Raw genomic sequence first — 12,737 nt, forward strand, 5'->3', positions numbered from 1 at the left:
TAAATTGTACGCAAGGACGTTCGAAAATCCGTAACCGGGACATGAGTAAACTCTCAACGCTCGACGCAACTGACTAAAAATTACAAGTCAACTATGCACATAAATATAATATAATATTTAAATAATTACTAAAATTATTTATATATTATATTTATTTATATAATCGTCGGCAAACAAAGAGCCAAAGTTGAGTGAGATGTAAAATGGAACTCCGTGACTTGCGGAGTTTGAAGACTGATGTTGTAGCGTGAGGGTACGAAATAGTATTATTTTTAATACAAAATACTACAAAATATGACACAAGTTTTATTAATTTACGGATGGGATATACCTAAACCTTGCTACAACACTATAGGCAGTGTACCTAATCGTAGAGTAGTGTAGTTTTTAGTAAGTCCGGTTCGTTCCACAGGGAGCCGGTGATACTTACTATATTTTTAACTACTATATTTATACAAAATATATATAATTATATAAGTAGTAATATTATTATAAAAGGGGGGTTTTTACCGTTTAATGACCGGTTTGTCGATTTTATATTTTTAAGCGTAAAGATAAATGACAATAATTAAAGTGCGTAAAATAAATAAATGACGATAAATAAAATAACAATAAATAAAATTGCGATAGAATATGAAATAAAAGGATTATGCTTATTTAAACTTCCGTAATCATGATGTTTGACGTTTTGATTTTAATTAATTGTTACTCGGGTTAATTGTCCTTTGTCATGGTTTATTTGATACGTCTATCTGGTTTTTGTCCATAATAGTCCATCGGTCATAAATATAAAGTGCGAGTGTCCTTGTCAAATTACCCTTATACCCGAAGTCAAATATTCCAACTAATTAAGGATTTAAACTGTGACGCAGTTATCACTTCTGTCAACAATTACACCAGTTATCACTGTATGTAATCTACCCCTGTTTTGATTAGATATGAATATTAATTTACCCACTTGATCAGTTTGAATAATCAATTACCCAACCCGAATAATTAATTAAATGATTATAATAGATTCCATATGAACGTCACTAAATAGGACAACCATAATCATTATTAATTATTAGGATAATTAATTTGAAGATAGGTTCGACAGACTCCAATGAGTTGTCACTCAATTAGACAATACCCCCCCATCTATTAATAGTCAATAGTCCAATTTCCACAAGTGTCGGTCTTTTGCCCAAACCTTAATTATGGTACAAAGCCCAATTACCCAATTTTAGTAATTAGCCCAACATCATGATTACTTCGTTTTAAATAAGCATAATAATAACTTAGCTACGAGACATTAAATTAAAAAGGAAAGACATAACTTACAGTGGGTATTAATATCGTAGTATTACACGGGCAGAGTCTTGACTTAAAACCCGTAAATCATTTGTTACAATACTAAACTAAATCATAATTATTAAAATTATAATTAAAATTATAATTATTTATTTATGTTATATGTTTACAGAGAAGGAAAAGAAAAAGATGTGTTTGAGTTCGTGCATAAACTGCCTTTTTATAGGCATTTGGCCAGATTTTTACTGCCATGCGACTCGCATGGGTTTATGCCTATTTGCCATGCGACTCGCATGGCCACGCTGGACAGCTCACATATCTTTTGTCTTCTTGTTCGTCGACATATTTATTAAATATATATAAAATATAAATAATTTTAATAATTATTTATATATTATATTATATTTATGTGCATAGTAGACTAGATATTTTTGGTCCATTGCGTCGGGCGTTTCTTCTTGGCTCGGGTCCCGGTTCCGGATTTTCGAACGTCCTTTCGTACTATTTTATATCGTGTACTTTGCGTTCTGCAACTTGTACTCTTATCATTTTTAGACGTTCTTCATCAATAATTTGAACCTTTTTATTTGTATCTTGTATATTTGAGCTTTTTGGACCTTTGTGTCTTTAATTCGTCGTTTTCGCCTTTTGTCTTCGCACTTATTTAATATAAACGAATATCACTTGAAAATGGAACAATTGCAACTAAAATCTTGTCTTTCTTGGGGGATTTTGCTATGAAATATATGTTCCTTTTTAGCCTTATCAATATCCCCACACTTGAGCGTTGCTTGTCCTCAAGCAATACAGTCTTGAAATAATATAATACATCACACGAATCACTTCTTTATTCTTCACACTTTGTACATCAGTGATTTTGATAGAGCGGTATAAACAATGATATTAACAATAGAACCATGGTTAAAGGTGGGTGTGTCATCCACAGTTGCCTTGGGTTTAGGTCAACGACACTTGCAATCAAATAGCCGATTTACTTTCGGTTTCCAAAGCAAAGTGCACATTTAAAAGGCGGTTTACAGTCCCACATGACTATAAAAATGTAGATCCTTTAGGAAATTGGATCTTTATGAAAACATTTGATCTTTTAAAAATTCAAGCTAGATTTTACCCTAGACAAGTTTTCTGATTTGACCCACCATCGGTGTTGCAAAATATATTTGTGGATCAATATTTTGGCTAAAAACATTTAGGTTCGTGTAATCCACTGCTATCCCTGTATCGGAAAGCACACATCCAATTTACTTGTTCCGTATATTACCTTTCGGTAAACTACCGTCCGGTTGTAAAGGAAAGCGATGAACAAGAAACTGTTAAGGCAATGTCCCATGACATGCAGATGATTATGGTCTTTTGACGTGTCGGATGCTAGTACTATCCTTGGTAGGAGCAATAGTAAAGATCATCCTATGATTTTTCGGTCTGGCACAAGGTCCTGTTTCCGACCATGCTATGCAACCACCGTTCTTACGGTTGACACCCGATTTGGTTCAGGTGACCTAATGAATTCCAGGTGAATTCCTAGGATTTTACGTTCAATGGTGATGAACGCATTGAAAATGGGTTTTCAGAAAACAAATCGGTTTGTATTTTTGATCAAAATATTTTCTCGTTCAAGCTCGAGTTTAGATATCATCGAATTCCATGAGTTTGTAATTCTCAATCTTTAAGGTCAATCTCAAGGATTGAGTAATATCAGGCTTAAAAGCTGATTTTTAATCTTTTAAGGAGATTATCCTTTCTGGGGATCTGATTCATTAGTCTTATCAAGCTAATTTGCACGGTGCCCCCCATTGTACGAGATAAATCCTTCTCATGGTTAGGATAAATCTGACCACTTGGCGACCCTGTTTGATGCTGAGGTCCGTGGATTTCCAGCTGATTTTAGAGATGACTTTTCTAGATTTTTCGTCAACCTACAGCTGGTCTGGACGACAACTTCATGACCTAAATCAAGAAGCGCGTGTCTTTTTCGGAAGACTTTACTTCCTTTTAATGATGGAATTGATTCATCGTGTAGATCCATCTCTCATTACAGTAAATCGGGTAAAACAGTTAATTTAGTCCAAAACAAAACACCTGCAATAACTTTACAGAAACATGTGATAGATAATTTTTAATTGAATAACTTGGTACATTCTCCCCACACTTAGTTTATTTCTTTGCCTTTTTATTCTCTTCTATTCCATTCTTAAATGAATTCAAGCGTTTTGGGTTGTTTCTCAATTTATGTCCTTTTTAAGGTAACGATAATTTCAGTATTAACACCTAGTTTTCATCGTTCATAAATATGTATAAACATGATTTTAAATTCATTTAGTTGAAATTTTTTTTCAAATTTTCACAAAATTTGGCAAATAAACCAAGTGTAAACCCGAGAGAATTTATAACCCTTCCCCACACTTGAGATCATGCAATGCCCTCATTTGCATGAAATCAGACTATAATTATAAATTCATGAGGGTGATTAGTGTAGAAAAGTGATTAAGAATACCTAGTTTGTACTTACAAAGCTCGTCGAATGATAGATGGCGCGCCTCATCGTTCATTCCTTCTTATTTTATCACACATGTTTTTCTTCAAAAATGGTTGCTTTTTTGAACAGTTTGCTAATCTTTGAAAATGCGTCTTTTACCCTAACTTATCATGCATGTTTATTAACGAGTTATGCACTAACCCGAACCCCTAATTTAACGTTAAGTGGGGTTAGACTTCCCCACACTTAGCTGACGACATGTGAAATCGGTGGAATAAGTTCCACGAATTAAAATAGTGAGCCAGTTATTTGCATCTCGGGTGGTGTATAATATATCAATGGGTTTAAAGTTTAGACTCACCCGTTGATCGTCACTACTTAATTCTTTTTTAAGTGTAGCTTTTAGTAAATGGATATGTCTCTTTTCTGGTTCTTGGTCAAATGGATCGTTATACACTGACATACATATTCCTATAGGGTGGTCAATTCCTAACATTTCCTTCCGTTTATTCTCGGGATTAAAGTTTTCACCTCTATTACCCAATTGGGTGAAATCCGAGGTGTCATTATCTATTACAGCTCGTAGTTCATCTTCAGTAGATGACTCGTCTATTGAGAATATTGGGTTGGAAAGTTGTGGGATGGTAAAGTTCGGTTTGGCCTCGGGGGTAAAATTTTCAACGTTATCGTTTTCCCAAGAGTACCAATTTTTCACCCTTTCTTCTTCTTCATCCTCCATTGATGGATTGATTATTTCGTCGGTAGAGGCTAATGTGTCGATATGTTGTAAATTTGGTAAGACTGAATAAAAAGTATCATCGGGATAGTTGGTGATTTCGGAGCTCCCGAATTCATCAAAATTCGATGATTTGAGATTTTCTTGCACACGACTCCTCAGATCAACAGGTGTGTAATCTGATAGAGTTTCAGCTTGCCGGTTTACAAACTCTCTCATTTGTTCCTTTTGAGCATCAAGTTCTTCGAGTTTGATTTTCATATTGTCTAAAGAATTTTCGGACACGTAATTTTCCTCGTCTTCTGGTTGTTGAGTTTGGATATATTCTTGGGAATAATCCCAGTTTGAATTGCGTTCTTCATAATCGTTCCATTCAGGTTCTGTGGGTACGTAATTTTCCATAGGAACGTAATAATAACATTCCCATGTTGAGTGATAATCTCCACAGATTTCACAACCAGTTATTGTTTCGTCATTTGTGATCCAAGATTGACTGAACGAATTGTCATCAACACTCGGTTGAGAGTATTGATTTAATTGATTTTGGAGTTCAAAAAGAGTTTCCAAGGCCTTGTTTTCAAAATTTTCCATTTTATTGCTACGGCCAAATTTTAGCTACATTCACAAATGATCCTATTAGTTATAAAAATAGAAAAACTTATATAAGTTGTCCAATTAATAGACTTTTCTGATTTTTGCCCACGTTTCGAATAGCCAAAAGATGCAGCAGGTAGCCAGGACCCTTTAAATCGGAAGCCCACAACTAGCCACTAACAAATCCAACTATTACTACGAACCAGAAAAATGTCAACGTCCATTAACTTAACCGCTTAAATAATTTTTCTTTCCGTTTTGAGAATTAGATAAGAAATAGAGAAAATTCTAGGTCCTAAAAACTAGAGCGTCGAGAAATAAGAAAGAAATAGATTGCGCGTCGAAAAACGTCGAAAAATAAAAATAAGAAAGAAAAACGTCGAAACATAAAAATAAGAAAGTAGTGCGAAATACGGCGTCGTAAAATTCTAAAGCACCTAAAACTTAATCTAAGGAATAAGCACTTAAGGGATTTTACGGCAAAGCCTAAAAATTCTAGAAGTAAAAATAACTATGGCAAAACTAAACTTAATACTAAAAGTTGCGACTATAGTCTAAAAATCTAAAGGTAATAAAACTAAAAAAAATAATTTTTTTATAGACAAAATCTTAAAAATATATAATTTTTTAAATTTTTTTTTTTTTTAAAAAAACGAATTTTTTTTTTTAAAAAAAAAAAACGTTTTTTTTTTTACAGAATTTTTTTTTTTTACGTTTTTTTTTTTTTACAGAATTTTTTTTTTTTTTTAAACGTTTTTTTTTTTAAATGTTTTTTTTTTTTTTTTTTTTTTTTATAATTAAAATTAAAAATATAGTGTTTCGCCGAGTCCCCGGCAGCGGCGCCAAAAACTTGATGTTGTAGCGTGAGGGTACGAAATAGTATTATTTTTAATACAAAATACTACAAAATATGACACAAGTTTTATTAATTTACGGATGGGATATACCTAAACCTTGCTACAACACTATAGGCAGTGTACCTAATCGTAGAGTAGTGTAGTTTTTAGTAAGTCCGGTTCGTTCCACAGGGAGCTGGTGATACTTACTATATTTTTAACTACTATATTTATACAAAATATATATAATTATATAAGTAGTAATATTATTATAAAAGGGGGGTTTTTACCGTTTAATGACCGGTTTGTCGATTTTATATTTTTAAGCGTAAAGATAAATGACAATAATTAAAGTGCGTAAAATAAATAAATGACGATAAATAAAATAACAATAAATAAAATTGCGATAGAATATGAAATAAAAGGATTATGCTTATTTAAACTTCCGTAATCATGATGTTTGACGTTTTGATTTTAATTAATTGTTACTCGGGTTAATTGTCCTTTGTCATGGTTTATTTGATACGTCTATCTGGTTTTTGCCCATAATAGTCCATCGGTCATAAATATAAAGTGCGAGTGTCCTCGTCAAATTACCCTTATACCCGAAGTCAAATATTCCAACTAATTAAGGATTTAAACTGTGACGCAGTTATCACTTCTGTCAACAATTACACCAGTTATCACTGTATGTAATCTACCCCTGTTTTGATTAGATATGAATATTAATTTACCCACTTGATCAGTTTGAATAATCAATTACCCAACCCGAATAATTAATTAAATGATTATAATAGATTCCATATGAACGTCACTAAATAGGACAACCATAATCATTATTAATTATTAGGATAATTAATTTGAAGATAGGTTCGACAGACTCCAATGAGTTGTCACTCAATTAGACAATACCCCCCATCTATTAATAGTCAATAGTCCAATTTCCACAAGTGTCGGTCTTTTGCCCAAACCTTAATTATGGTACAAAGCCCAATTACCCAATTTTAGTAATTAGCCCAACATCATGATTACTTCGTTTTAAATAAGCATAATAATAACTTAGCTACGAGACATTAAATTAAAAAGGAAAGACATAACTTACAGTGGGTATTAATATCGTAGTATTACACGGGCAGAGTCTTGACTTAAAACCCGTAAATCATTTGTTACAATACTAAACTAAATCATAATTATTAAAATTATAATTAAAATTATAATTATTTATTTATGTTATATGTTTACAGAGAAGGAAAAGAAAAAGATGTGTTTGAGTTCGTGCATAAACTGCCTTTTTATAGGCATTTGGCCAGATTTTTACTGCCATGCGACTCGCATGGGTTTATGCCTATTTGCCATGCGACTCGCATGGCCACGCTGGACAGCTCACATATCTTTTGTCTTCTTGTTCGTCGACATATTTATTAAATATATATAAAATATAAATAATTTTAATAATTATTTATATATTATATTATATTTATGTGCATAGTAGACTAGATATTTTTGGTCCATTGCGTCGGGCGTTTCTTCTTGGCTCGGGTCCCGGTTCCGGATTTTCGGACGTCCTTTCGTACTATTTTATATCGTGTACTTTGCGTTCCGCAACTTGTACTCTTATCATTTTTAGACGTTCTTCATCAATAATTTGAACCTTTTTATTTGTATCTTGTATATTTGAGCTTTTTAGACCTTTGTGTCTTTAATTCGTCGTTTTCGCCTTTTGTCTTCGCACTTATTTAATATAAACGAATATCACTTGAAAATGGAACAATTGCAACTAAAATCTTGTCTTTCTTGGGGGATTTTGCTATGAAATATATGTTCCTTTTTAGCCTTATCAAAGACCAAATGGGCCGCGACTCGCGGAGCCCCCAATTTTGAAACAGCCTATAAAAGCAATGCAGTTCGACGAGTAAAAATATCCAAAAAATATAATCAATCTCTCTATATCTATACGTAATATTTATATTTATAAATTATATTTTAATTCTAATTTTAATTTTAAATCCTAATAATAAGGGTATGTTAGCGAATGTTGTAAGGGTGTAAGTCAAAATTCTGTCCGTGTAACGCTACGCTATTTTTAATCATTGTAAGTTATGTTCAACCTTTTTACATTAATGTCTCGTAGCTAAGTTATTATTATGCTTATTTAATCCGAAGTAATCATGATGTTGGGCTAAAAATATTAAAATTGGGTAATTGGGCTTTGTACCATAATTGGGGTTTGGACAAAAGAACGACACTTGTGGAAATTAGACTATGGGCTATTAATGGGCTTTATATTTGTTTAACTAAATGATAGTTTGTTAATTTTAATATAAAGATTTACAATTGGACGTTCCTATAAATAACCATATACACTCAATCGGACACGATGGGCGGGGTATTTATATGTACGAATAATCGTTCATTTAACCGGACACGGGAATGGATTAATAGCCACTAGAATTATTAAAACAGGGGTGAAATTATGTACAAGGACACTTGGCATAATTTTTAACAAAGTATTAAAACCTTGGGTTACACTCAGTCGACATCCTGGTGTAATTATTAAACAAAGTATTAAAATCTTGTTATAGTTTAAGTCCCCAATTAGTTGGAATATTTGACTTCGGGTATAAGGATAATTTGACGAGGACACTCGCACTTTATATTTATGACTGATGGACTGTTATGGACAAAAACCAGACGGACATATTAAATAATCCAGGACAAAGGACAATTAACCCATGGGCATAAAACTAAAATCAACACGTCAAACATCATGATTACGGAAGTTTAAATAAGCATAATTCTTTTATTTCATATTTAATTTCCTTTATTTTATATTTAATTGCACTTCTAATTATCGCATTTTTATTTATTGTTATTGTATTTAATTGCACTTTTAATTATCGTACTTTTTAATTATCGCAAGTTTATTTTATGCTTTAAATTAAGTCTTTTATTTATTTAATATTTTACATTTGGTTTTAACTGCGGCTAAAGTTTTAAAATCGACAAACCGGTCATTAAATGGTAAAAACCCCCCTTTATAATAATAATATTACTTATATATATATATATATATATATATATATATATATATATATATATATATATATATATATATATATATATATATATATATATATATATATATTTGTATTTTTATAAATTTAAACTAATATAGCGTTAAGCTTTGTGAAAAAGATTCCCTGTGAAACGAACCGGACTTACTAAAAACTACCCTACTGTACAATTAGGTACACTGCCTATAAGTGTTGTAGCAAGGTTTAAGTATATCCATTCAATAAATAAATAAATATCTTGTGTAAAATTGTATCGTATTTAATAGTATTTCCTTGTAAAATTTAAAAGTATTTTATACCCCTTAGCTTTGACATCAGTGGGTATAGGATTCGGGCCCATTTGTACCATGCAGGATTTAAATCTTGTGGTCTATCAAAATGATGAATTTTATTGTTTTATGATAAACCTATGAACTCACCAACCTTTTGGTTGACACTTGAAAGCATGTTTATTCTCAGGTATGAAAGAAATCTTCCGCTATGTATTTGCTCATATTAGAGATATTACTTGGAGTCATTCATGATATATTTCAAAAGACGTGGCATTCAAGTCATCAAGTTCATCAAGATTATTATTAAGTCAATTATAGTTGAATATATTATAAAATAGTATGCATGCCATCAACTTTCGATGTAATGAAAGAGTGTCTTTTCAAAAACGAATGCAATGTTTGTAAAATGTATCATATAGAGGTCAAGTACCTCGAGATGTAATCAACTATTGTGAATCGTCTATAATCAATATGGACTTTGTCCGGATGGATTAGGACGGGTCATTTCAGCTGTAATTTCCCAACACAAACTAGCGATAAAAAGATATAAGAAATTTTAGATTGTTTGTTCATAGCTTATATTATACCAGTAAAAGGATATGTAACAACCATAACCAAGAATGATTCAACAATTGCACGATAACATGTAAACGGCAAAAGGCTAAAACTGAAAGATCAAAACAGCTGAAAAGCAACTTGATTACCACTTTCTCAACCCTCAAGTATCTAGAGCGGAACTGATGATGGGTATTATATAGACTAAAAAAACTTAAGTATATATTTCATAAATTCTAAAGAACGAAAAGACAGATTGACCACAAATAGTTCATGTGAATTTCGCCGAGGGAGGCAGTGATGTTGATCCACTTGATGTTGAGATCGAAAGGTTGAATAGACATGTTGTGGAGTTAGATTCAAGCCGGAATCAGGACTATGAGGAGTCCGATTCGGATCGCATGAATGACCAGTGGGCCATTTACTGATGTGCCGAGAGGTTCGAGGGGAGTTATGAAGAGGATCCCTTGCGAGACATTGGTATGAAGTTCGAGATTCCCGAGTTCTGGCACAATCGGATGACTTTATCAATTCGATTGAGCAAGTTTCTAATATAAAGGACATTCCAGAACCTTGTGTATATGAAAATACCAAACCCATTTATGATATTGATGGTAAAGAAGAAGAGGCACAAAAGGACGGGGTGAACATCACTTTGGCCCCTTTGGTGTTGCCAATCACCATATGTGGAGGATAGTGGTGATTATGTATACTTGAGGAAGAGTCTTTTTTGAAAAAAGAGAAACTGATGCATATGTGTATGATTCAGGAGGGCCAGCCCAACAACAATTACTGATTATTTGGATAATGGATTAATGAAATAATTTGATTACACAATTATTTTAGAGAAACTGCTATACTAGTGGCCCCATTGTATCCGGTAACTAAAGGAAAGAGGCATGCAGAATTGGAAGTCATTAAGTCTTTAAACTTTATTTTAATTTTTTTGATATTTAAAAGTTGGTTATTATCTTTATCAACTTGGTGGCTAGTATTAATGTCGGAGTTTGTTTAGTTTGAAAGGGAGTTTTATTTTATTTGATTATCATTAATAAAGAGTACGTAGGGTACGTATTTTGTTTATCCATTCTATAATCATTTAATAACTCTTATTAATCGTCCATACGATCTATTAGTCATTAGAACACAGAATACGAATAGCTCCTATACAATAAATAATACAGAACTAATATGGGAATTTTTTTTGAAAATGGTTTTTTTTCGAATAATTACAGAAATGGTTTTTCAAATGAAATAATTACATAAATAGGAAAACCGAACATTGAATCGCCGGTTTGTATATTTTGGGTCCAAACCGGCCTTTGAAACATCGGGTTGGCCACGTGTTCAATTCTCAGTCAAACAGGCAAATGAAACGCCAGTTTGACTATTTGACCGTAATGGTTTTCGTACCAATCGCCTCTTCATTTATTCCCTAACCCGTGACATAAATGTTGCGAACCAAATTTTGCCACGTGTACAAATCGGCAATTGAAAGGCCGGTTTGAATCTTTATATAATCCGAGCTCTGCTACACCGGTTTGTTGGTTTTATTTTTTGAAAGAAAAAATTGATATGGTTACTTTGTGAAGGATGTTATCTCACATAGGTGGGAGAAGAAAGTTGGAGGTAGGTGACTTGGTTATAAAAGGAGGGCTAAGTCTTCATTCCAATTTGCACCAATCAATACACTTTAAGTATTTAATTATTTCTTTCTTTCTTACCCTTGTTTGAGAGTTGTATTAGTTAAATATCTTGGAGAGTGTAGTTGGCTTGAGAGATTCGTCTATATCATTGAAACAATTTGTGATATAGTGTATTTCTCTCTTTGGGGGCCGGTGGTTTTTCTCTTGTTTTGGAGTTTTCACGTTAAATCTTGTGTCGTGTATTGTTCTTATTTCTTTACTATTATTGTTGGGTTGGGTGGTGGGAATTAGTGAGACCGTAATTTCCCAACACGGTTTGCATCACTCCACCAATCTCATTCAATTTTTTTTACACACACACGAATCACACACGAATTTGCAATGGATCCCGCCCAACCTCGAGCAACTCCGCTCGACGAATCACTATTATTTTTGCAATCTCAAGGAACTCACCGAGCGTACAAGGTTTTTATGAGTGCTATTCAAGATCCTGGTGTTCCTGATAGATCTGAAAAAGTTAAACCAAGACAATCAGATTGGGGTTTATGGCATCATATGGAAGGTCTGGCAGCTGCAGATATTGAAACAACTCCAAACCGTTTAATTAAAAACCGACTAATTTTTTTTTTTAAAGCAGGTGCGGCGCTTTTGTGACTAAGGAGCGGCGCTTTTGTTTCCAAAAGCGGCGCTTCTGACGACTGATTAAAAAGACTACCAGATGCTGATCAGGAGCAGCGCTTTTGCCCTAAAAGCGGCGCTCCTACACCTGAATGTTGCAAACTCGAAATTTGACTAAGTGTTGTCCCAACCCAATCACCCAAATATAAGTTTACCCTCCAAGAACCCAAACACAAGTTCATTATGACACAAAATACCACAGTTTACACATTTTAGTCTTAGATAACCATGACAAATTATTAGTTGCAACAATACGACCCGTTGCAATCAAGGTGACAATTTCTACTCAATTACGCCAAGACAAGGATTAAGACTCGACATCCCAACCCGATACCAAGAGCGTAACCCCGAGGACTATCAAATCCCCAACCCACATCCAAAGCCAATGCTACTCTGTCATAAGCCAACTTCTAGCAACCTATCTGAGCTACTAGAATTCTCCAATACAACCAATGGTACCTATAAAAAAAGGTAAACAACGAGGGAGTAACCATAAAGCTTAGTGAATGCAATAATTATACACATACATATATAATTTACCTACTTGCAATCACTTACA

Source organism: Rutidosis leptorrhynchoides, chromosome 4 (genome assembly GCF_046630445.1).
Source record: "Rutidosis leptorrhynchoides isolate AG116_Rl617_1_P2 chromosome 4, CSIRO_AGI_Rlap_v1, whole genome shotgun sequence".
Lineage (NCBI taxonomy): Eukaryota > Viridiplantae > Streptophyta > Magnoliopsida > Asterales > Asteraceae > Rutidosis > Rutidosis leptorrhynchoides.